This window comes from Odocoileus virginianus, chromosome 31, assembly GCF_023699985.2.
Source record: "Odocoileus virginianus isolate 20LAN1187 ecotype Illinois chromosome 31, Ovbor_1.2, whole genome shotgun sequence".
Classification (NCBI taxonomy): domain Eukaryota; kingdom Metazoa; phylum Chordata; class Mammalia; order Artiodactyla; family Cervidae; genus Odocoileus; species Odocoileus virginianus.
The window spans coordinates 29,702,900-29,729,632 of NC_069704.1; the positions used below are offsets into that span (position 1 = coordinate 29,702,900).

The 26,733-nt window shown below is 39.9% G+C and overlaps 1 protein-coding gene across 9 annotated transcripts in view; it reads right to left on the minus strand.

Annotated features, from left to right (window-relative positions):
* Positions 1 to 14,134, minus strand: part of AOPEP (aminopeptidase O (putative)) — a 392,900-nt gene extending 378,766 nt beyond the window's left edge. For 3 of the 9 annotated variants that reach the window (XR_011484979.1, XM_070459522.1, XM_070459521.1), the window contains exon 1: positions 14,010 to 14,134. The gene's annotated coding sequence lies outside the window, so the exon portion shown is untranslated. The remainder of the gene's footprint in view (positions 1 to 14,009) is intronic. The other 6 variants (XR_011484978.1, XM_070459515.1, XM_070459519.1 and 3 more) reach the window with 5 other exon arrangements.
* Positions 14,135 to 26,733: the final 12,599 nt, after the last annotated feature.

The following is a 26,733-nucleotide window of genomic DNA, read 5'->3' on the forward strand; positions in this document are numbered from 1 at the left end:
CACTGCAAAAATAAATAAGCTGGATGAATTCCATGACTTTTTATTTTATTTACTTATTTTTAAAGATTATTTTTATGTGGATCATTTTTAAAGTCTTTATTGAATTTGTTAAAATATTGTTTCTGTTTTCTGTTTTTTTTTTTTTTTACCACAAGCCATGTGGGGATCTTAGCTCCCTGGCCAGGAATTGAACCCACACCCCTTGCATTGGAAGTGATGTCTTAACCACTGGACTGTCAGGGAAGTACACCATAAGTTCAGTTCAGTTCAGTTCAGTCGCTCAGTCGTGTCCGACTCTTTGCAACACCATGAACCACAGCACACCAGGCCTCCCTGTCCATCACCAACTCCCGGAGTTTACTCAAACTCATGTCCATACAGTCAGTGATGCCATCCAACCATCTCATCCTCCATCATCCTCTTCTCCTCCTGCCCTCAATCTTTCCCAGCATCAGGGTCTTTTCAAATGAGTCAGCTCTTTACATCAGGTGGCCATGACTCATTTACTCATTTATTATGGCTGTGCTGGATCTTGGTTGCACCACACAGGGACTTCAACGCTGCCTATGAGCTTTTTCTACTCGTGGAGACTGGGAGCTACTCTCTAGCTTGTGGTACGCAGGCCTCTCACTGCAGTGGCTTCTCCTGTTTCAGAGCGCAGGCTCTAGGGCACGTGAGCTTCAGTAGTTGTGGCACACGGGCTTAGTTGCCCCTTGGCATGTGGGATCTTAGTTCCCAAACGAGGGATAGAATCTGGGGCCCCCACATTGGCAGGTGGATTCTAAACCACTGGGCCAGCACGGAAGTGTCCCCCTCAGTGACTTTTTAAAGCACTGCAGCACGGAGGTACAAGGTTAGGAAACTGACAATGTTAGAAAAAGACCTGAGTAACACTTATTGGATAGAGTAAGAAAACAAACATCTAGAAAATCTTAATTCTGATCTTATTTCAGAAACTCTCAGGCTGTCTTATGGCTGCTTTTCCAACCTGCTCTGACTACATTCTCTCTCCCAAAATTACCTACTCAGTGCCAACAATCTTCACCTTCACTGCACTCAGCAAACCAATAGTCCATTCTTGAAATTTTTATTATTTGGAATAGCTCTATCTCTGAAATACATAATTTCCATAATTTTATCTCAAAACACGACCTCCTATTCTCCCTACTGCTTCTCTAGCTTACTTGCCAATTCTTTTACTTATTACATTGAGACCTCAGTCCCTCAGTTAAGTTCAGTTCAGTCACTCAGTCATGTTCAACTCTCTGTGACGCCATGGACTGCAGCACACCAGGCCTCCCTGTCCATCACTAACTCCCTAAGCCTGCTCAAACTCATGTCCATCAAGTCAGTGATGCCATCCAACCATCTCATGCTCTGTCATCCCCTTTTCCTGCTGTCTTCAATTTTTCCCAACATCAGGGTCTTTTCAAATGAGTCAGTTCTTCACATCAGGTGGCCAAAGTATTGGCATTTCAGCTTCAACTTCAATCCTTCCAATGAATACCCAGGACTGATTTCCTTTAGGATGGACTGGTTGGATCTCCTTGCAGTCCAAGGGACTCTCAAGAGTCTTCTCCAACACCATAGTTCAAAAGCATCAAATCTTCAGTGCACAGCTTTTTTTATGGTCCAACTCTCACATCCATACATAACTACTGGAAAAAACCATAGCTTTGACTAGACAGACCTTTGTCAGCAAAGTCAGTCCCTCAGCCGTCTGAGTATTTCCAATCCATCTGCTCCTCTGACTGTAAGGTAGTGGTTCCAATTGGAGGTGATTTTGCCCCTCAGAGGGCAACTGACAATGTTTGGAGACACTTAGTTGTCACAACTGGAGGGGGCTGTTACTGGCATCTAGTAAGTAGATGTCAGGGATGCTGACCACCCCACAACGCACAAGACAGCCCCTACAACGGAAAATTATGTTTCTAAAGTTGAGAATCCCTGCTCTGTGGTCCTCTTTAGATAACTGGTCCATTTCCTCAATCATTCTTAGAACATTTTAACCCCAATTCTCTTGCCTTTTCATTCTTCTGACACACTTGTTTTATAAAAACATAACCCTCAACCAATTAAATCCTCAAAATTTTCTACTTCTAAACTTGGTGCACTGAGCTCAACAAAAGCAAAACAAACATGTTACATAATCATAAAAGTAGCTGACACTATGTACTGAGATTCAACCACAGCAAAATGCTCAGCATTAGCAGGCAGGCAGTCCTTCTTATCTCTCTCTAGTTACCTCTTCACTCACTTTTTTCCTTCTATGACTATTTTAAACTCTATCTGTCCCATCAATCCCTCATTCTCCTCCAAATCAAACACTCAATATCAACAACTTCAGCTGTTTCACTAAGGAAAACGAAAAATGGAGGAGGAAAGGAAAGATACACTCATCTGAATGCAGAGTTCCAAAGAATAGCAAGGAGAGATAAGAAAGCCTTCCTCAGTGAAAGAAATAGAGGAAAACAATAGAATGGGGAAGACAAGAGATCTTTGCAAGAAAATTAGAGATACCAAGGGAACATGTCATGCAAAGATGGGCACAATAAAGGACAGAAACAGTATGGATCTAACAGAAGCAGAAGATATTAAGAAGAGGTGGCAAGAATACACAGAAATATACAAAGAATATCTTAATGACCCAGATAATCAAAATGGTGTGATCACCCACCTAGAGCCAGACATCCTGGAGTGTGAAGTCAAGTGAGCCTTAGGAAGCATTCCTAGTAACAGAGTTAGTAGAGGTGATGGAATTCCAGCTAAGCTATTACAAATCCTAAAAGATGATGCTGCTAAAGTGCTGCACTCAATATGTCAGCGAATTTGGAAAACTCATCAGTGGCCACAGAATTGCAAAAAGTCAGTTTTCATTCCAATCCCAAAGAGGAAGTGCCAAAGAATGGTCAAACTACCACACAATTGCACTCATTTCACATGGTAGCAAGGTAATGCTCAAAGGCTAGGCTTCAAGCTAGGCTTCAACAGTACCTGAACCAAGAACTTCCAGATGTACAGACTGGATTTAGAAAAGGCAGAGAAACCAGAGATCAAATTGCCAACAACCACTGAATCATAGAAAAAGCATGGGAATTTCAGAAAAAAACATCTACTTGGCTTCGTTGACTACGCTAAAGCCTTTGCATGGATCACCAACCTGTGGAATATTCTTAAAGAAATAGGAATACCAGATCACCTTACCTGCTTCCTAAGGAACGTGTACACTGGTCAAGAAGCAACAGTTAGAACTGGACATGGAACAATGGACTGATTCCAAATTGGGAAAGGAGTATGTCAAGGCTGTATACTGTCACCCTGCTTATTTAATTTCTATGCAGAGTACATCATGCGATATGCCGGGCTAGATGAAGCTCAAGCTGGAATCAAGATTGCCAGGAAAAATATTAATAGCCTCAGATATGCAGATGATACCACCCTTATAGCAGGAAGTGAAGAGGAACTAAAGAGCCTCTCACTGAAAGTGAAAGAGGAGAGTGAAAAGCTGGCTTAAAACTCAACACTCAAAAAACTAAGATCATGGCATCTGGTCGCATCACTTCATGGCAAATAGATGGGGAAACAATGGAAATAGTGACAGACTCTATTTTCTTGGGCTCCAAAATCACTGCAGATGGTGACTACCACCACAAAATCAAAAGATGCTTGCTCCTTGGAAGAAAGGCTATGACAAACCTAGACAGAGTACTAAAAAATGGAGACATCACTTTGTCAACAAAGTTCCATATGGTCAGAGCTATTGTTTTTCCAGTAGGCATGTATGGATGTGAGAGTTGGACACTAAAGAAGGCTGAGCACTGAAGAACTGAGGCTTTCGAACTGTGGTGCTAGAGAAGACTCTTGAGAAACCCTCAAGACTCTTGAAACTCTCGAACAAACCACTCAACCCTAAAGGAAATCAACCCTGAATATTTGTTGGAAGCACTGATGCTGAAGCTCTGATACTTTGGCCACCTGATGTGAAGAGCTGACTCACTGGAAAAGACCCTGATGCTGGGAAAGATTGAGGGCAGGAAGAGAAGGGGGTGACAAAGGATGCGATGGCTGAATGGCATCATTGACTCAACAGACACTAGTTTGAGGAAACTCTGGGAGACAGTGAAGGACGGGGAAACCTTGCATGCTGCAGTCCATCAGGTCACAAACAGTGTACATGACTGAGCAACTGAACAACAACAGACAAGAATTTCCACATATTTCTTCCCTATCCTATGGGGGAATTATTTACATCTATCCCTGTCCTTCTCCCCATCCTCTTAGGAAAATGGAAGAAGTGTCCATCCTGTTCCAGCAAACACTGGATACCATATCATGCTGGTCTCCTCCTTGACCCTACTACAACAATTACCTAACTCCCTAAATCATCTACCTCAACTCCATCCTCTTTCCCAGCCCTTTCACTTGAGAAATAAGTGATTATTTCTATCCTTTCTTAGGGGGAAAATGTACAAATAAACAAACACTTTTCCTTCCATATCTCTCTCTTCTCACAGCCAAATTCCTTAAAAGAACTGGCTTCAGTCCTGTCCCTATTATTCTATCTCCCTTTCAGTCTACTACTCCCTGCTCACATTCCTACCATGCCACCAAACTCCACAGTGGAGACAAATGACTTCCTGTATCAATTTCAGTGGGTTCTTTCAGCCCTTAATTTTGGAGCATTAACACAAATTACCGCACCCTCCTTAAAATGTCCTCCTGTTTTAGTGTTTGCAATACCATTCTCTCCTCTGTGGTCTTTCCTTTTCCCACCTCCTAGAAGTTGGTGTCTCCTGTAGTTCTGGCTTCCACCTTTCTCCTTTGTGCAATGCATGCTCTAGTAACTTCAAGTCATACATCCAGCCCTGATTTCTTCTCTGTTTTCTTAGTGAATGACATCACCATCTACTCGGTTACCCACCCTAGAATCCTAGAGATCACCCTACATTTCTTACTCTCACCTACACATAAACAATTGCCAAGTTCTATCAATTTAATCTAAGTATCTCTTGGATCCATCATGTTAGTTCATTCTCTACAGCCTGTCCAATTCAGGTCATTATCTCTCACCCAGACACATTATTAAAAGAAAAGTCAAAATTAAGGGTATACGAGTAAAACACTGGGGAGTGCCTGGCTCAGCTGGTAAAGAATCCACCTGCAGTACCGGAGACCTGGGTTCGATCTCTGGGTTAGGAAGGCCCCCTGGAGAAGGGAACCTACTCCAGTATTCTGGCCTGCAGAATTCCATGGACTGTATAGTCAATGGGGTCGCAAACAGTCGAACACGACTGAGCAACTTTCACTTTCTTTCACTTTTCTTTCTTTTACAAGTAAGAATATTACACAAATACAATGAGGTATGATTCAAAAGAACACAGAACATGTATCAGTTGTTAAGTTAGGAAAAAAAAACCAGTTTAAAAAATGGATTCTAATACTGTATGCATGTGTGTGTGGCTAAGTAGCTTCAGTCATGCCTGATTCTTTGCATCCCTATGGACTGTGGCTACCAGGCTCCTCTGTCCATGTAAATTCTCTAGGCAAGAATACTAGAGTGGGCTGCCATGCCCTCCTCCAGGGGATCTTCCCATCCCAAGGATCAAAACTGCGTCTCCTGCATTGCAGGTAGCTTCTTTATCACTGAGGCACTGGGAAAACCCTATTACTGTATAAATACAGGCAAATCATTCAATCATCTCAGGCTTCAGATTCCCAACTGCTGAATAAAGAGGTAAAAAAGATATATCTAAGGACCTTTGTGCCCTGAGCATTCATTCTACAATTCTATTTCTACCAGACAGTACTCAGACACTTCCTACCTCCAGATATGCACCATACTTGTTACATATGCAAGATATTATTGGTGCCAAAAGAAACAGGCTAATTTGTCCTCTTTGATGCCAAAATATATCAAGCATATCCTGACTAAATTAAAGGATAAAAAGAAAACCAAAACCTTCAATTCCAAGTGTCAAAGAAATAAAATGTAAGCAAAAGCCAAGAAAAAAAGTATAATGTAACTGATTATATACAGAAAAATGCTATCTCAAAACAATTTCTTCAGGAATCAAGCAACACAGAGTAATGAGTTAGCAATAAAATGAATGCACTATAAACCACTGTGACAGTCAATAACAACATTATGAATAAAAAGCTCTCTACCCATAGTACAGCAGTGTGGGAATTGTATAATATCTAAAGTCAAACACCAACACAATATATATGCAATATGAGATCATAAAAAGTTTTAGGATCTGCTTTTCAAAGACAAGGCTCTTAGAAAAAGATAATATGAACTAAGCTGTGAAAATGCAGTCTAAATTTCATTAAAATGCTATCACCCCATTCAAATGAGAAGCACCTGTTATCCTTTTGACAGTTGACAGTTTGGATTCAGTTGCTCTTCCATTTCCTACTAAGCTCAAAAGTAATGTTCTGTTTTAAAGATTATATAAAAGATGAGGATAGAGAAAGAGTGGTAGGCAAAACAATTTACACTGCAAAGTTGATAATGACTTAATGGTTGATCAGCTCAAAATTTAGGATAGAGCAACTCGAGAGCAAACTTCACCACCTAACAGCCTTGTAATTTTAACAATTCATTTAATTTCTCTGTGCCTCAGTTTCTTCTTTAGCAAAACAGAACAATGATAGTACCTACTTCATAGGTAAAGTGCTTGAAACAATGCCTGGCATACTATAGACACTATAGAAATACTAAGCAAGTTATGATTAATATTTTCCTTACTATTTTTGACTAAATATTAGGTGAGAAGAAAAACAACACTATAATGTATACTCTTATAGAAGGCTCTTGAGAGTCCTTTGGACTGCAAGGAGATCAAACCAGTCAATCCTAAAGAAAATCAACCCTGAATATTCACTGGAAGGACTGATGCTGAAGTTGAAGCTCCGATACTTTGGTCACCTGATAGAAAGAACCAACTCATTGGAAAAGACCCTGATGCTGGGGAAGACTGAAGGCAGGAGGAGAGAGGGGAGACAGAGGGTGAGATGATTGGATGGCATCACCAACTCATATGAGTTTGAGCAAACACTGGGAGAAAGAGAAGGATAGGGAAGCCTGGAGTACTGCACTTCATGGGGTCACAAGGAGTAGGACGCGACTTGGCGACTGAACCGACTGAACAACAACAACATAATGTATACTCAAGCTCCAGTTTAACACTGTCACAAAGTATTTTGTTCAAAGTTCAATAACAATGTTATTTCAGTTGGTATCGCCAATCCTGATCCTCAATGAACTCATAATTAAATCAAATCATCAAGTGTTAAGTTCATACCACAGGAAATGAGAGGCATAATTCACACACACACACACACACACACACACACAAAACAGACACATAATCAACTGAACAGAATAGAGAACTTAAAAATAAACCCATGCATGTATGGTTAATTAATTTATGACAAAGGCGTCTACGGCCATACCACCCTGAATGCACCAGATCTCATCTGATCTCAGAAGCTAAGTAGGGTCAGGCCTGGTTAGTACTTGGATGGGAGACAGAGGAGCCAAGAATATACAATGAGGAAAAGAAAATTTCTTCAACAAATGGTGTTGGGAAAATTGGACAACCACATACAAAAGAATGAAACTTGACCACTATTTTACACCTACAAAATCAACTCAAGACAGATTAGAGACTTGAATGTAAGATCTGAAGTCATAAAACTCCTAAAGAATATATAAGTGATAAGCTCCTTGACAGGGGCTTCCCTAGTGGCTCAGATGGTAAAGAATCTGCATGCAATGCAGGAGACATGAGTTCAATTCCTGGGTTGGGAAGATCCCCTGCAGAAGGGCATGGCAACCCACTCCAGTATTCTTGCTTGGAGAATCCCATGGACAGAAGAGCCTGGCGGGCTACAGTCTATGGGGTCACAAAGAGTCAGACACAACTGAGCAACTAACATAAATGAATGAATGAATGAACAAAGCTCCTTGACATCAATCTTTGTCATAAGTTTTTGCATCTGACACCAAAAGCAAAAGCAACAGAAGCAAAAATAAACAATTTGGAGCACGTGAAACTAAGAAATTTCTGCAAAGTGAAGAAACCATCAACAAAATGAAAAGGCAACCTACTGAATGGGAGAAGATAATTGCAAATCATATAGCTGATAAAAGGCTGATATCCAAAATATATAAAGGATTCATACAGCTCAGTAACAACAAAATCCAATTGAAAAATGGATAGAGCATCTGAATAGCCATTTGTCTAAAGAAGATATACAGATGGCCAACAGGTACTTGATATCACTAATTATCAGGTGTTTGATATCACTAATTATCAGGGAAATGCCAATCAAAACCACACTGAGATATCATCTCACACCTATCAGAAGGCCTATTTTCAAAAAGGCTAAAAAAAGCAAATGTGGGCAAGGATGTAGAGAAAAGGGAACCCCTGTGCACTATTAGTGAGAACTGGTCCAGCCACTATGGGAAATAGGATAGAGATTACTCAAAAAATTAAAAATAATAAGACTATCATAAGATCCAGCTATTCCACTTATGGGTATTTATCCAAACAAATAAAAACACAACTCAAAAAGATACGTGCTAAGTTGCTTCAGTCATGTCCAACTCTTTGTGACCCTATGGACTGTAGCCTGTCAGGCTCCTCTGTCCATGGGATTCTCCAGGCAAGAATATTGGAATGAGTTGCCAAGCCCTCCTGCAGAGGATCTTCCCGACCCAGGGACTGAACCCAAGTCTCTTATGTCTCCTGTATTGGGAGATGGGTTCTTTACCACTAATGCCACCTGGGAATAAGCACCCTCATGTTCACTGCAGCATTATTTAAAATAACCAAAATAAGGAAGCAACCTAAGTTTCCATCAGTGGGTAAACAGATAAAGAAATTATGGCATATACACACAATGGAATAATATTCAGTCACAAGAAAGAACAAAATCCTGCCCTTTGTGACAGTGTGGATGACCCATGAGGGCATTATGCTAGGTGAAATAAGTCAGACAGAAAAAAATACTGTCTGATCTCTTACATGTGGAATCAATCAGTAACCAAGGTGGGAGATGAGAGAAACGGGTGACCTATTTTTGCTTTTGTTTTTTTCAGTTTAAATAAGTTAAAAATAAAATAAATTAAAAGATTGAAAATTTTTAAAACTTTTAAAGAAACGAAATTCAATATGCATCAAAAGTACAGCATGTGGTAGGTAATACAATGGAATATTATTCAGCTATAAAAGGAATGAAATTCTGATATACGCTATAACTTGGATAAACCTTACAAATATGCCAAATGAACCAATCCAGACACAAAAGAAAAAATGGTGTATGGTTCCACCTGTGCAAGGAACCTAGAATAGGCAAATTCATAGAGACAGAAAGTAGAATAACAGGAGCTAAGCAGGATGGTGTAGGAAGTGAGGGGGATGAGGAGCTGTTGTTTAACTGGTATAGAATTTCTGTTTGGAAAGATAAAAATTTCTGAAAATAGATAGCAATGATAATTAAACAACACTCTGTATGTGCTTAATGCCAATCAACTGTACACTAAAAAATTTCATGCTATGTACATTTAACCATCTTTAAGAAAACTTTAAAAAATATAGCCTGTATTTTCAAAAAGAAGTTTTAAGATGATTAGCAGCCTTAATAGTATTAAAATAAAGGACAGATAATTTATGTTCAAGTTCCTAACTATGGACATCAAAGAAGGCAATATCAACTCTTAGCTGGTCTTGGTTTAAAGCACACATCTGAAAATGGGTACATACCTTGCAAAGTTTTTAAGGAACATTATTTCACCGTGTTGATACAGTCAGTTTTTTTTATAGCTCCTTGAAAGGTGCAAGAAGAACTATACTGAGGAGATACCTTATATGAGACCAATACATAATGGTGGTTTTATAAGGATGTACTTATTCAAAAAGAAGCATGATAACATGAGTGCAATAGTATACCTGTGTAGGGCACCATAAATGGAAGTGTAAATCAACTGATATTCAATTGAAGAGTAGAAACTATTTAAATTAAACCATACTTCAAAACACTAAAAGCGAAAGCGAAGTCACTCATTCGTGTCCGACTCTTTGTGACCCCACAGACTATAGAATACAAGGTCCCTCCGTCCGTGAAATGTTTCCCAAATACTTTAATTTCAAACAGAAATTAAAGCTCCATTATTTTAAAGGATACATGCACCCCAATCTTCACTGCAGCACTGTTTACAACAGTCAAGACATGAAAGCAGACTAAATGTCCATTGACAGAACAGATAAAGAAGATGTGGTACATATATACAATTGAATATTACTCAGCCATTCAAAAGAATGAAATAATGCTATTTGCAGCAACATTGATGGACCTAGGGAGTGTCAGACTGAGTGAAGTAAGCCAGACAGAGAAGGAGAAATATGGTATGACATCCCTTACATATGGAATTTAAATAGAAATAATACAAATGAACTTACAAAACAGAAAAAGACTCACAGACTTAGAAAACGAACTTATGGTTGTCATGGGGAAGAGATAGTTAGGAAGTTTGGGTAGGTCATATACACACTACTATATTCAAAATGGATAATCAACAAGGACATATTACATAGCACATGGAATGTTATGTACCAGCCTGGATGGGAGGGAGGTTTGGGGGAGAATGGATACATGTATATGTATGGTTGAGTCCCTTCACTGCTCACCTGAAACTACCACAACATTGTTAACTGGCTATACACCAATACAAAAGAAAAAGTTTAAAGTTTGAAAAAATAAAAAATACTATTCAAAGAATAGTATTTCTCATTGGAAAAGACCCTGATGCTGGGAAAGATGGAAGGCAGAAGGATAAGGTGGAAACAGGATGAAATGGTTGGATGGCATCATCGACTCAATGGACATGAGTTTGAACAAGTTCCATAGAGAAATGCAAATCAAAACTACAATAAGGTATCACCTCACGCCAGTCAAAATGGCCATCTTTAAGATATCTACAAATAATAAATGCTGGAAAGGGTACAGAGAAAAAGGAACCCTCCTACATTGTTCTAGGAATATAAACTGGTGCAGCCACTATGGAGAACAGTATGGAGGTCCCTTAAAAACTTAAAAATAGAATTACCATGTGATCCTGCAATCCCACTCCTGGGCAAAAACTCTAATTTAAAAAGATACATACAGAACCCCAATGTTCACAGCAGCATCACTTACAATACCCAAGATATGAAAGCAACCTAATGGTTCATCAACAGATGAATTGATAAAGAAGATATGGTGTGTGTATATATATATGTATACACATATGTATATGTGTGTGTATATATATGTATGTGTATATATGTATACATACATGTATGTATATGTGTATATATGTATACATATGTATATATACATATATTCATACAATGGAATATTACTCAGTCATACAAAAGAATGAAATCATGCCATTTGCAGCAATATGGATGGTCCTAGGAATTACCATACTAGGTGAAAGAGGTCAGACAGAGAAAGACAAATGCCATATAATATCATTTGTGGAAACTAAAAATACAATACAAATAAACTTATTCACAAAACAGATATAGGCTCACAGACACAGAAAACAAATTTATGGTTACCAAAGAGGAAAGTGGGGGGATGGACAAATTAGGAGTTTGAGATTAACAAATACACACTACTACATATAAAACAAATAAACAAGGACAAGGAACTATATTCAATGTTCTGTAATAATCTATAACAGAAAAATAATCTGAAAAAGAATATATATATATGTATATATATATATATAACTGAATCCATTCGCTGTACACTCAAAACTAACACAACACTGTAAATCTACTATACCTAAACTAAAAAAAAAAATGTTTTTCAGAGAACTATAATAAAATACTCAAGGAATCAAAGGCCAAAATCCAACTAATATTAGCAAACATTTATATGGCTCTTACAGTATGCCTGGTGTCCTATAACCTCTTTATATGTACTACTAACTCATATTACCCTAACAACAATCTCAGACAACAAGTATTCTTATTATTCCCATTTTACAAGTGAGGAGGTCAACTATCTTGTCTGGGCTCACTGTCCTACTAGTAAGTGACACAGCAAGAACTGGAATACTGGAAGTATGGTTTCTGGGGCCTTATTTTTAATTGCTATGGTTTACAATTTCTTGCTGATCCTAAGGAATGGACTACAAAAAGTACAGGAAAACTCAAAATGCAAAGCAGTTTGAGTGGTCAAATATAACAAAAATCACCAAATCACAACATAACAATAAATGAAATTCATAATGACTGCTCTGAGACATAAGGCAAAGTTAAAATATGTTCAGCATACTTACTGTTTAAGAAGGCAAAGAATTATTTAGTGCATTCAAAAATTTTCCATCGAAAACAGTCAGTACGATTTTTATTTCTAAAGAGGTAAAAATTTCAACTGTCCAAAATTACTTATTCTGCAAGAGTTCCAAACAGAAAGGTCCTCAGCAATCTTATTTGCCAATTACCCCATTCTTAAAGAAAAGTGTGTGTGTGTGTGTATGGGGATCATAAATAAACTAAACTTTTCAGGGGTTTTGATTCTAGGTATATGAGAACTTAATACTAAAGATATTAGAAAATGTCAAATCATTTGGATAGATGAGTGAATAAGCTCACAGAATTATGCATTATTATTGTAAAAAGCCTAGAACTTTATCATAGTACAATTATAATTTTTTTTAAAGTACAGGCTTTCAAGTCATACATAGACCTGAACTTCAAGCTTGTCTCCACCAGTATAGTTACTGTTAATTTTTGGCAAGTTATTTTCACATAACTGGGCCAAACTTTTCATTTGTATAAGTTGAGGATACTAATTCCTAACTCACAAGGTTCTTGTGTGAGCTCAGGAAAAAACACATGCAAAGTGCTGAACACAGTCGCTGTGATATAGCAGATGGTCAACATGAGCGACTACTATTATTCTCTAACCTTTTTCTACCTGTTCCCCAAATATAAGAAACTAATCCTTACCAATTATCAAGTCATCATAGGCATCTCAGAAAGACAGTAAGTACCATATGCCCTATTCAAAAACTTGACATACTAAAAGTACAAGAAAATACAAAAAAAAAACCATCAATGAGACACAAAAAAAGTCGGACTCCTGTTTCTCCTCTATGTCAACTCTGGTTGCTTTTGTAATAACCTGTATTCCCGTATCAAAAATACGAAATTCTATTATATTGGGGGCAGTCTAAACATTTCCAGTTAGGTACTGTTGCTTATTTATTTTGACAGCTACTTTTGTGAGGGTAACTGTCATCTTTGCTTGAAAACCAAAAAAAACAAAAACAAAACCAGGGATAGGAGCATTTTAGTGAAATGCTGTTTCATCTATCTTGACAGCTGATTGGATGCCATGTAGATCATTTATTGCTGCAATAAATTTTCACATTACTGCGCCACCCCCTTACCCAACAAATATTATACATGCTTTAATGAACAGAACTCCTTACTGACAGGGAACGAATGCTCTATAGGGACACAAAAACTCAAAACTTGGTGCTCTCAGTAAGGATCCGAGGGGAGATGGCTGGGTGTCGCTGCAAGAGGAAATGAACAGAATCGGAAGCCGTTCTGTCTCCGTAAACAAGACTGGAGATAAGCCCTATATAGGGGGTAGGAGCGGAGAGAAGCGGGTGAGGTGGGCCTGGAGACAGCTGAGGAAGGCGGTGGCAGCTGCAGTCTGAGGAAACGTCTGTGCCACCGGAGAGAGGATCGTCGGAGCCCATCGCCACGCCGAGAGCGGAGGCGGAGAGAAGTGGCAAGCTCAGGCCAGTCCCCAGAACGGGTTCAGCCTCCGGATTCTGGGAGGACAGACGGAATGGGCACCCCACTGATTAAGAAAAATGAGAGCAGAGGCGGGCTCCCAGCCGCCTTCAAAACGGGACGCTGCCGGCCCCGCCGCCATCCCGGTGCCGTTGGAGATGAAGGCAGGGACCCAACAGGGAGCGAACAGGTTACCTGTCTCAGCCGCCTGCCCGCGGGTCTCCACTTCCTCAGACTGGGTGCTACCACGGGCTACCCGGGCACACGCCGAGTGATGTCATCTTCGCGCGCCCAAGCAGAAGTCCGGCTAGCCCCGTCCCCCTTGATTAGAGGGGTGGGGCAGTAGAGTCTGCGCAGGCGCGATGCTGCCTTGGGCATGGAAAGGCGAGAAAAAGGCTTGGTTTGGGTTGTGTGCGGTTGCCCTCACCCAACTACTCATGCAAAATCTTATAGGCACTTAAAAAAAAAAAGTTATTTAAATACAGACATGGACTTTTTATTCCTTATTTTGCTCTTCCTCTTCTGTATATCAGTCAGTTCAGTTCAGTTTAGTCGCTCTGTGGTGTCCGACTCTTTGCGACCCTATGAATCACAGCACGCCAGGGCTCCCTGTCCATCACCAACTCCCTGAGTTTACTCAAACTGAAGTCCATCGAGTCGGCGATGCCATCCAGCCATCTCATCCTCTGTCGTCCCCTTCTCCTCCTGCCCCCAATCCCTCCCAGCATCAGGGTCTTTTCCAATGAGTCAACTCTTCTGTGTATAACCCTTGTTTGAAAACTCACTCATTCAACCGCAATTAATTAAAGTCCACCTATGTTCCAGGCACGGAGAAGGCAATGGCAACCCACTCCGGTACTCTTGCCTGGAAAATCCTATGGATAGAGGAGCCTGGTGGGCTGCAGTCCATGGGGTCGCTAGGAGTCGGACACGACTGAGCTACTTCACTTTCACTTTTCACTTTCATGCATTGGAGAAGGAAATGGCAACCCACTCCAGTGTTCTTGCCTGGAGAATCCCAGCGACGGCGGAACCTGGTGGGCTGCTGTCTATCTGGTCTCACAGAGTCGGACACGACTGAAGTGACTTCCCATACCATACCATGTTCCAGGCAAGCACTGCTACAGAATCGGGGATACGGCATCGACAAAACAGACAGAATGCCTAACCTCGTGGAGATTACTTTCTAATTAAGAAAGTGAACATTGAATAACTCCGCAAAGATCTTTTAGGCATACGTCATTTTATTGCACTTCACTTTAGGTCACTGGGCAACTCTACCACTGTCAGATAATGGTTAACATTTTTTAGCATTAATTATTTTGATTAAGATTTGTATTTTTGACATAATACTATTGCACATTTAATAGACTATAACATAGTGTAAATGTAATGTTTATTTTGACTGAAACCCAAAAAATTTATGTGAATTACCCAAAATCTATAGGAGGGATGTAAAGAAGGACCCAATAAAGAGGCTGTTTAAACCGAGAAGGGAAAAAACCAGCTCAGTGAAGATCTGGAGTAAGAACAAACAAGAAAAGGATGGAAAACTATGGGTAGAGGACAGAATGTAGTGCTGTCCTTAAGTGAGAAAATAGGCCAGGGGAAGAATATGGTGTGCTGTGCTGTGTTTAGTTGCTCAGTCATGTCTGACCCTTTGTGACCCCCGTGGACAGAGGAGCCTGGCAGGCTCCAGCCCATGGGGATTCTACAGGCAAGGGTACTGGAATAGATTGCCATGCCCTCCTCCAGGGGATCGTCCTAACCCAGGGATCGAGCCAGGTATTCCGCATTGCCGGCGGATTCTTTACCATCTGAGCCACCCGGGAAGCCCAGGGGAAGAATGGAAGATGAGATTATCAAGGCAAGGAGTGTTCTGATCTTGCAGAGCCTTGTTTTTTAGGAGATGTGGATTTTATTTTAAATATAGTGGGAAGTCAGTGAAGAGTTTTAAACATGCAAGTGACAGGATCTGGTTTTATAAGATCATCCTACCTGTGTTTAACAATAAACGGTTTGGAGGCAAGAAAGGATGCAGAGAGAACAGTTGATTTTGCAATAATCGGATGAGAAATGATGGAAAGAAATGGAAAAATTTAAGGGATAATTTGGAGGTAGATTTGATGACTTGAAGATGGATTATATAAGGCTATATGGAAAAGAAAGGTCAAAAATGACTCCTATATTTTTGACTTGTTCAGATAGTTGAAAAATACAGGTAAGACAATTTCTAATGTTGTTGTTCAGTACCAAGTCGTGTCTGACTCTTTGTGACCCTGTGGATTGCAGCACTCCAGGTTTCCCTGTCCTTCACTATCTCCCAGAGTTTGCTCAAATTCATGTCTATTGAGTCAGTGATGATTTCCAAACATCTCATCCTCTGCTGCCCCCTTATTCTTTTGCCTTCAATCTTTCTCAGCATCAGGGTCTTTTCCAGGGTGCTGGCTGTTCCCAAGAGGTGGCCAAAGTATTCGAACTTCAGCCTCAGAAACAGTCCTTCCATTGAATAGTCAGGCTTGATTTTTTTTAGGATTGACTGGCTTGATTCCTTACTATCCAAGGGACTCTAAAAAGTCTGTTCCAGTACCACAACTCAAAAATATCAATTTCTCCATTCTCAGCCTTCTTTATGATCCAACTCTCACATCCATACATGACTACTGCTAAAACCACAGCTTTGACTATGTGGACCTCTGTCGGAAAAGTGATGTCTTTGCATTTTAATATGCTGTCTAGGTTTGTCATAGCTTTCCTTCCAAGGAACAAGTGTCTTTTAATTTCATGGCTTTAGTTACCATCTGCAGTGATTTTGGAGCCCAAGAAAATAGAGTCTGTCACTGTTTCTGTTGTTTCCCCATCTATTTGCCATGAAGTGATGGGACCGGATGCCATGATCTTAGTTTTTTTTGAATGCTGAGTTTTAAGCCAGCTTTTTCACTCTCCTCTTTCACTTTCATCAAGAGGCTCTTTAGTTCCTCTTCACTTTCTGCCATAAGGCTGGTGTCATCTGCATATCTGAGGTTATTGATATTTCTCCCAACAATCTTGATTCCAGCTTGTGCTTCATCCATCTGGCATTTTGCATGATGTATTCTGTATATAAGGCAAATAAGCAATGTGACAATATACAACCTTGACATACTCCTTTTCCAATTTTGAACCAGTCAGTTGTTCAGTGTAAGTTTTTAGCTCTTGCTTCTTGACCAACATACAGATTTCTCAGGAGACAGGTAAGGTGATTTGGCTGCAGTCACCATCTGCAGTGATTTTGAAGCCCCCCCCCCCAAATAAACCTAGACAGCATATGAAAAAGCAGAGACATTACTTTGCCCACATAGGTCCATCTAGTCAAAGCTAGCTGTGGTTTTTCCAGTGGTCATGTATGGATGTGAGAGTTGGACTATAAAGAAACCTGAGCACCGAAGACTGATACTTTTGAACTGTGGTGTTGGAGAAGACTCTTGAGAGTCCTTTGGACAGCAAAGAGATCCAACCAGTCCATCCTAAAGGAAATCAGTCTTGAATATTCATTGCAAGGACTGATGCTGAAGCAGGAAATCCAATACTCTGGCTGCCTGATGCAAAGAACCAACTCATTGAAAAGACCTTGATGCTGGGAAATATTGAAGTTGGGAGAAGGGGATGACAGAGGATGAGATGGTTGGATGGCATCACCGACTCAATGGACATGAGTTTGAGTAAACTCCAGGAGTTGGTGATGGACAGGGAAGCCTGGTGTGCTGCAGTTCATGGGGTCACAAAGAGCCAGACATGACTGAGCGACTGAACTGAACTGACCTTGGCTGTTAAAGCACAGACTCCTAACCACTAGACTACGAGGAAATTCTCCAGTCTGGCTATTTTACACCAAGTATATTGTGATGAAGTTGACAGGAGAAACTGGAGTTGATAAAAATAATCAATACAAAGTGAAAATTAACAATGACCAAAACTGGACACAATTTTATTATAGAATAAACACTGGCTGGAACAGAACTACTGATTGGTGATGTTGAAAACTGGAAAGCTGGAAAAAAAACAGGCAAGGTGAAATTTGTTGTTTATTAAAAGTTGATGTGAATATCTTGAATGGTCTAGTGGTTTTCCTTGCTTTCTTCAATTTAAGTCTGAATTTCACAATAAGGAGTTCATGATCTGAGCCACAGTCAGCTCCCAGTCTTGCTTTTTCTGACTGTATAGAGCTTCTCCATCTTTGGCTGCAAAGAATGTAATCAATCTGATTTCGGTATTGACCATCTGGTGATGTCCATGTGTAGAGTCTTCCCTTGTGTTGTTGGAAGAGGGTGTTTGCTATGACCAGTGCATTCTCTTGACAAAACTCTATTCACTGTTGCCCTGCCTCATTCTATACTCCAAGCCAAATTTGCCTGTTACTCCAGGTGTTTCTTGACTTCCTACTTTTGCGTTCCAGTCCCCTATAACGTAAAGGACATCTTTTTTGAGTGTTAGTTCTAGAAAGTCTTGTAGGTCTTCATAGAACCGTTCAACTTCAGCTTCTTCAGTGTTACTGGTCAGGGCATAGATTTGGATTACAGTGATATTGAATGGTTTGCCTTGGAAACTGACAGAAATCATTCTGTCATTTTTGAGATTGCATCCAAGTACTGCATTTCAGACTCTTTTGTTGACTATGATGGCTACTCCATTTCTTCTCAGGGATTCTTGTCCACAGTAGTAGACATAATGGCCATCTGAGTTAAATTCACTCATTCCAGTTCATTTCAATTTGCTGATTCCTAAAATGTCGACATTCACTCTTGCCATCTCCTATTTGAGCACCTCCAATTTGCCTTGTTTCATGGACTTAACATTCCAGGTTCCTATGCAATATTGCTCTTTACAGCATTGGACCTTGCTTCCATCACCACTCACATCCACAAGTGGGTGTTGTTTTGCTTTGGCTCCATCTCTTTATTCTTTCTAGAGTTATTTCTCCACTGATCTCCAGTAGCATGATGGGCACCTACTGACCTGGGGAGTTCATCTTTCAGAGTCTTATCTTTTTATCTTTTCATACTGTTCATGGGGTTCTCAAGGCAAGAATACTGAAGTGGTTTGCCATTCCCTTCTCCAGTGGACCACATTTTGTCAGAACTCTCCACCATGACTCATCTGTCTTGGGTGGCCCTACATGGCATGGCTCAAAGTTTCATTGAGTTAGACAAGGCTGTGGTCCATGTAATGAGACTGGTTAGCTTTCTGTGATTGTGATTTTCAGTCTGTCTGCCCTCTGATAGAGAATGATAAGAGGCTTATGGAAAATTCCTGGGAGAGACTGACTGAGGGGGAAACTGGGTCTTGTTCTGATGGGCGGGGCCACGCTCAGTAAATCGTTAATCCAATTTTCTTTTGATGGGTGGAGCTGTGTTCCCTTTCTGCTATTTATCTGGGGCCAAACTATGGTGGAGGTAATGAAGATAATGGTGACCTCCCTCAAAAGATCCCATGCATATACTGCTACACTCAGTGCCCCCAACCCTGAAGCAGGCCACCCCCGACCCACACCTCTGCTGGAAACTGCCGGACACCCACAGGCAAGTCTGGGGCAGTCTCCTGTGGGGTCACTGCTCCTTTTTCTGGGTCCTGGTGCACCAGGTTCTATTGTGCCCCCCGAGAGTCTATTTGCCAGTCCTGTGTAAGTTCTGGCAGCTCTATGATGGGATTAATGGCGACCTCCTCCAAGAGGTCTTATGCCATACCCAAGTCTGCTGCACCCAGAGCCCCTGTCCCTGCAGCAAACCACCGCCGACTCATAGCTCCATAGGAAATGGTCAAACACAGTTCTTACAAATAGCCATGAAAAGAAGAGAAGAAGAAAGCAAAGGAGAAAAGGAAAGATATTCCCATTTGAATGCAGAGTTCCAAAGAATAGCCAGGAGAGATAACAAAGGCTTCCTCAGCGATCAATGCAAAGAAATAGAGGAAAACAATAGAATGGGAAAGACTAGAGCTTGATTTAAGAAAGTTAGAGATATCAAGGGAACATTTCATGCATAGATGTGCTCGATAAAGGACAGAAATGGCACGGACCTAACAGAAGCAGAAGATATTAAGAAGAGGTGACAAGAATACACAGGAGAACCATACAAAAAAGATCTTCATGACCCAGATAATCACAATGGTGTGATCACTCACCTAGAAACAGACATCCTGGAAAATAAAGTAAAGTGAGCCTTAGGAAGCATCACTACGAGCAAAGCTAGTGGATGGTGATGGAATTCCAGTTGAGCTATTTCAAATCCTGGAAGATGATGCTGTGAAAGTGCTGCACTCAATATGCCAGCAACTTTGGAAAACTCAGCAGTGGCCACAGGACTGGAAAAGGTCAGTTTTCATTCCAGTCCCAAAGAAAGGTATTGCCAAAGAATATTCAAACTACCGCACAATTGCATTCATCTCACACGCTAGTAAAGCTCAAAATTCTCCAAGCCAGGCTTCAACAATATGTGAACTGTGAACTTTCAGATGTTCAAACTGGATTTAGAAAAGGCAGAGGTAAGTGAAAGTGAACTTGCTCAGTTGTGTCCGACTCTTTTGTGATCCCCATGGACTGTAGCCCACCAGGCTCTTCCGTCCATGGGATTCTCCAGGCAATGGCAACTCACTCCAGTATTCTTGCCTGGAGAAAAGGCAGAGGAACCAGAGATCAAATTGCTAACATCTGCTGGACCATTGAAAAGGCAAGGGAGTTCCAGAAAAATATCTATTTCTGCTTTATTGACTATGCCAAAGCCTTTGACTGTGGGGATCACAATAAACTATGGAAAATTCTGAAAGAGATGGGAATACCAGACCACCTGTCCTACCTCTTGAGAAATTGTATGCAGGTCAGGAAGTAACAGTTAGAACTGGACATGGAACAACAGACTGTTTCTAAATAGGAAAAGGAGTGTGTCAAGGCTGTATGTTGTCACCTTGCTTATTAACTTCCATGCAGAGTACATCATGCGAAATGCCAGGCTGGATGAAGCACAAGTTGGAATCAAGATTGCTGGGAGAAATATCAATAACCTCAGATATGCAAATGATACCACCCTTATGGCAGAAAGTGAAGAAGAACTAAAGAGCCTCTTGATGAAAGTGAAAGAGGAGAGTGAAAAAAAGTTGGCTTAAAGCTCAACATTCAGAAAATGAAGATCATGGCAGCCAGTCCCATCGCTTCATGGCAAATAGATGGAAAAACAGTGGAAACAGTGGCAAACTTTATTGGGGGCGCTCCAAAATCACTGCAGATGGTGATTGCAGACATGGAATTAAAAGACACTTGCTCCTTGGAAGGAAAGTTATGACCAACCTAGATAGCATATTAAAAAGCAGAGACATTACTTTTTCCACAAAGGTCCATCTAGTCAAGGCTATGGTTTTCCCAGTAGTCATGTGTGGGTGTGAGAGTTGGACTATAAAGAAACTTGAGCACTGAAGAACTGATGCTTTTGAACTATGGTGTTGGAGAAGACTCTTGAGAGTCCCTTGGGCTGCAAGGAGATCCAACCAGTCCATCCTAAAGGAAATCAGTCTTGAATATTCATTGGAAGGACTGATGTTGAAGCTGAAACTCCAATGCTTTGGCCACCTGATGTGAAGAGCTGACTTATTGGAAAAGACCCTGATGTTGGGAAAGATTGAAGGTGGGAGGAGAAGGGGGTGACAGAGGATGAGATGGTTGGATGGCATCACCGACTCAATGGACATGAGTTTGAGTAAACTCTGGGAGTTGGTGATGGACAGGTAGGCCTGGAGTGCTGCAGTCCATGGGGTCGCAAAGAGTCAGACACGACTGAATGAGTGAACTGAACTGAACTGATGTAAATATAAACTATTCTTGTCAAAATTTAGATACAAAGTTTGTGTAGAGAAAAATTAACCTTTGTTAATTAACCACAAATGAAAGTTCATAATGTCATAAGCTCCAATGACTGTTATATTCATGAAGAGAAAAAATAATGGTAAATTATAATTTTAAAATTTTCACATAAAAGTACTGGGATTGATTCTAGCTAGAATGATTTTAATAAAAATGGAAAACCAAGGCAGTTTAACTGTAATATAAAATTTATCATGGCATTACATTGGCATAATGAAATTACTCCAGAAAATACTCTGTTTTACGTTAAAGATTTCAAATAGAATTTTAAAACTTGTATTGAAGTCAAGAGCTTGGTCATGATGTTAACAAGTGATAAAAAGTTTGTTTAGATGCAGAAGTTTTCTCATTTTGATGATTCAGGGTAAAAAGAACACAGAAAACTGTGCACTTAAAGCTCTCTATGTGGCAGTTAGAAGAAACAAACCAACAAACCACTTGATAAGAGCTATGTTTCTTTTTTCTGAGTCATTCATATAGCACTACTCATGATCATGCTTCAAATGACAATTTATGTATTATGTTTATATTTACAAGAGTAAAGATTTGCTTCCTTTAACTTTTTTCCTTCCTGTTTCTCATGATTATGTAAGAAAAGTTAGATTTTTACAAAGAAAATTATTATGAAAAAATGTAATCTTTTCTTTAAGAGAAATCAACTTCTAAAACCTGGTTTGTGGTTTATGTAAAATATGGTGTATGTCCTGTGAAGGTTTTTTGTATCACAGTTAAAATTATAATAAGTGACATTTTTCCTACAGAGGAGATACTTTGGTTTTAATCTGAAAGATTTAAAAACAAAATCTTGATTCTTTAATGTCAGTTTCTTATGTACCAAAATACAAAGAAAAAGGTAAATATAAGTCATTTTATATTCTTGATACATAAGCACAGCGATAAATGTTTCATTTTTAAACGTGAGTTGGTTAAAGTCAGCAAACTTTCACTCTTTACATAAAAATAAGTTAAGATGAAGATTTAAAGAATCTTCTTTAAGAAACTCATTGTTTCTTTAAAAACCTCATTGTTTTTATTTTACTCTGTCTCTAGTTCTGCTTTTGTATTTTCAGTCTTCATACATTTTTAAATATAGTATTTATATTTAGATAGAAAAGACCCCATCAAATAGTAGAGGTAAAATATTCAGCCCAGCAAACTGAAGGGAAAGTCCACCTCAGCCCCACTTTGGCTAGCCCCACTTTGGCTTACCTTACTTTCATATTACTTCTTAAAGCTAAAACTCAAAAATCTATCAAAAATTTTCTCATAAATTGTCACAAAAGTAGTTTGATTGGGTCCAAGAGTGTTCAGGAACTTTTATTTATAATGCTGCCATGATTCATTTAAAAAATAGTTTTCTAGAAAATATTTTTGATGAAAATCAATGCTTCACAGAATCAAGGTGACAGAGTTAACATCTTGCATTCATCCAATGGTTACTAATTGGTCTTTCAGTTCTAAAACTCATATCTATGAGTATTCATTCATGCCACAAGCAGTTATATTTTTGTAAGGTCTGCATAATTGAAGCGCATATAGCCTAGTTTCAGATACGTTTGTCATTAATGACTATTTTTCCCTCTTATGCTGTCAGCTCATATTTCCACTGAGGTTAAGTGAATTGGATTTAATTTTAAAAGAATTTCTGGCTTGCCTCACATGAACTAAATACAATAGAGGAAGGGAAGACAGAGACTGCGGGCTGTTCCTTAATATCCAGTCTCTTTTCCTCACAGAAATAGAATTTCTTACATTTTAGACAGGAGAATATCCTGTCTTACTGGACACATGACCATTCAGAATGAAGACAGTGTTGTCCAGCCTCCCTCACAGCTAGACTGGCCTTGTGAGTGAAGGCCAGTTAATTGACAATAAGAGTAAGTATAATGCAGCACTCCCTATAAAACAGAGAGAACGGAAGTCTGTCTTCTTCCCATTGTCCTTTCTGTTGACTGGAATACAGAGGGGTTGGCAACTCCTAGAGTAGCCATTTTGGGCTATAAATTTAACCTTCAGAGCCCTGTGGGGAAGCAAGACAGAAAGAGTCTGTATCCCTGAAGGCTTTGGGCCAGAACTATTGTACCAGCTCTGAACTACCTGTCGCGGCACTTGTACCAAGAGAAATAACCCACTATCTCTCTCTTTTAAATTTTATTGAGTATAGTTGATTTACAAAGTTGTGTTAATTTCTGCTGTACAAAGTGATTAAGATATATATTGACATATATATGGCTTCCCCAGGGGCTCAGTGGTAAAGAATCTGCCTGCAATGTAGAACACACAGGAGACACTGGTTCAATCCCTGGGTCTGAAAGATCCCCTGGAAGAGGGCATGGCAACCCACTCCAGTATTCTTGCCTGGAGAATCCCATGGACAAAAGAGCATGATGAGAGTCCATAGCATTGCAAAGAGTCAGACACGACCAAAGCAACTGAACATGCACACACATGTTGACCTATATATATATATATTCTATATGTAGAATATATATATTCCATACATATTCTTTTTTCATATTCTTTTCCATTATGGTTTATCACAGAGTATTGAATATAGTTCCCTGTGCCATACAGTCTGACCGTATGGTTTATCCATCCTATATATACTAGTTTGCATCTGCTAATACCAAACTCCTAATCCTTCCCTTCCCCGACCCACGTTCACCCACCACCCCCCACCTCACCCACCCACTTCCCCATGTTCTCTATGTTTGTGAATCAGTTTCTGTTTCACAGATACGTTCATTTGTGTCATATTTTATATTTCACATATAAGTGATATCACATGGTATTTGTCTTTCTCTTTTTGACTTCACTTAGTATGATAATCTCTGGGTCCATCCAGGTTGCTGCAAACGGCATTATTTCATTCCTTTTTATGGCTGAGTAATACTCCATAATATACCACATCTTCTTTATCTATTCATCTGTCAATGGACATTTAGTTTGCTTCTACATCCTGGCTGTTGCAAATAGCACAGCTGTGTATATAGGAGTGCACATATGTATCTTTACATATTACAGTTTTGTTTGGGTATATGCCCAGGAACGGGATTGTTGGATCATTTGTTTATTTTTGGCCCCACCACACAATGTGCAAGATCTTAGTTCCCCAACCAAGGCTCAAACCCATGTTCCCTGCAGTGGAAGCACAGACTCTTAACTGCTGGACTGCCAGGGAAGTCCCCACTGTCTTTATAAAGTCACTTTATTTGGGGCCTATTTCTCCCATCTTACCTAACTGATGTAAGGACTAGGATTCAAAAGAAAAATACACAGTTAAGGCATTTTCGAACTTCATGCAGACCCAAATAGCAAAAACAGAAAGTCTCTCAGAGGAAGTGCAGTCTTACTTTAGTAACTCCAAACCATGGAGATCAGGGGGGAAAAAAAGGCCTGTAAGAGGCACTGTTTAAAGACAGTACTCCTAAATTCAGTTCCTCCTTAAAGCAAGTACTTCATGTTTATAACTTTACTTGTATTCTACCTAATATCCTGCCTTTCCCTTACTATCAGAACCCTAATACTGTGGAAGAAAATCCATTGACCTCAGAGAAGATAGGCCCCTCCACCGCCCCAACAGATGAAAAGTTATAAATCTAAGCCACATTATAAATCTAATGTGGAATCCCATTCCTTTCTGCCCCTCATTCATGGGCCCAACTTTCCTTACAGCTAAGAGTGGGCATATTTGCTGAGTCTGGCCAGTGAGATGAACAGGTAGCTGCTAAGAGCACCTGGGACAGATTTTACCTCCTTGTAAAAAGATAGGGCTTCCCAGGTGGTGCAGTGATAAAGAATCTTCTCACCAATGCAGGAGATGCAAGGGACACAGTTTCAATCCCAGAGTCAGGAAGATCCCCCGGAGTAGGAAATGGCAATCCACTCTAGTATCCCTGCCTGGAAAATTCCATGGACAGAGGAGCCTGGTGGGCTACAGTCCATGGAGTCATAAAGAGTCAGACATGATTGAGAACACATACATATGTGCATATGTGTGCGTGTGTGCACGCACACACACACACACACACACACACACACACACACACAAAGATAGCCGTAAAAGGAGAGCTAACTGCATTTTTTCAAATTGTCTTCATTACTAGTGGTGCCCACGTAATGGAAGAAATGCTTAGTGTTCCCAGCAGTCATCTTGACCATAGGTGGTAAACATAAGGATGGAATGTCGACATACTGAGGAAGGAGAAGGAGAAAGTGTGTGAGAGCTTGAGTCATTGCTGACACTGCTGAGCTGCTGACCAGGCCTCAATAGCTTCCTCTGGTGTCTTAAGAAAAAATTCTGCATCTGGTTTTAGTCTCTAGTGTGAGTTTTGTTGTTTTTGTTATTGTTGCTGCTTGCAATTAATTTTTATTGTTTGCAATTCTTAAAAGAAAAAGAATATCAGCATTTTTTGTGTTACAGGTTTCTCTCTTGACTCTTTCCATAAAGCCTGTGTTTGTGCTTATGCGGTACTCAGTGCTGATGCTTCCACTGTTACTCCTGTTGTTCTTGCTATCATCTTTCCCTTTTGAATCTGCTAAAGAAACCCTTTTACATGATTTGTTCCACTGTACACTGGATTTAAATTATCTTTTTGTAGCTCTAATACCAATTGAACACCAGTTTTTGGTGTTCGATTCTCACTGTTTCAGGTTGAACTGTAAAGGGTTCAGGAAGGAAAAGGGTCCTTTTGTTCAATAGAAGATAAAAGTTGTGCCTTTTTACAAGAGACCCTAGGATTTCTGGGCATTATCAGTCCACTAAATCCCCACTCACTAAAGGAGAATCCATATTATCCCTGACTCTGTCACTGTCTACTCATTCAACTTCTCTGAGCTTGCTTTGTTCTCATCTGTATGTTAGAGAGTGTCACTAAATAATTTTGCTTTTTTTATTTCAAATTTCTTCTTTTCCAACTTCACCTAGATACAAAATATAGTTACATAGCATGCAAGTTCTTAATAGGATTTCCTTAAGAATAAGGAAATTGAATTCAGCATCCATTTATGATTAAAACTCTTCAAAAAATG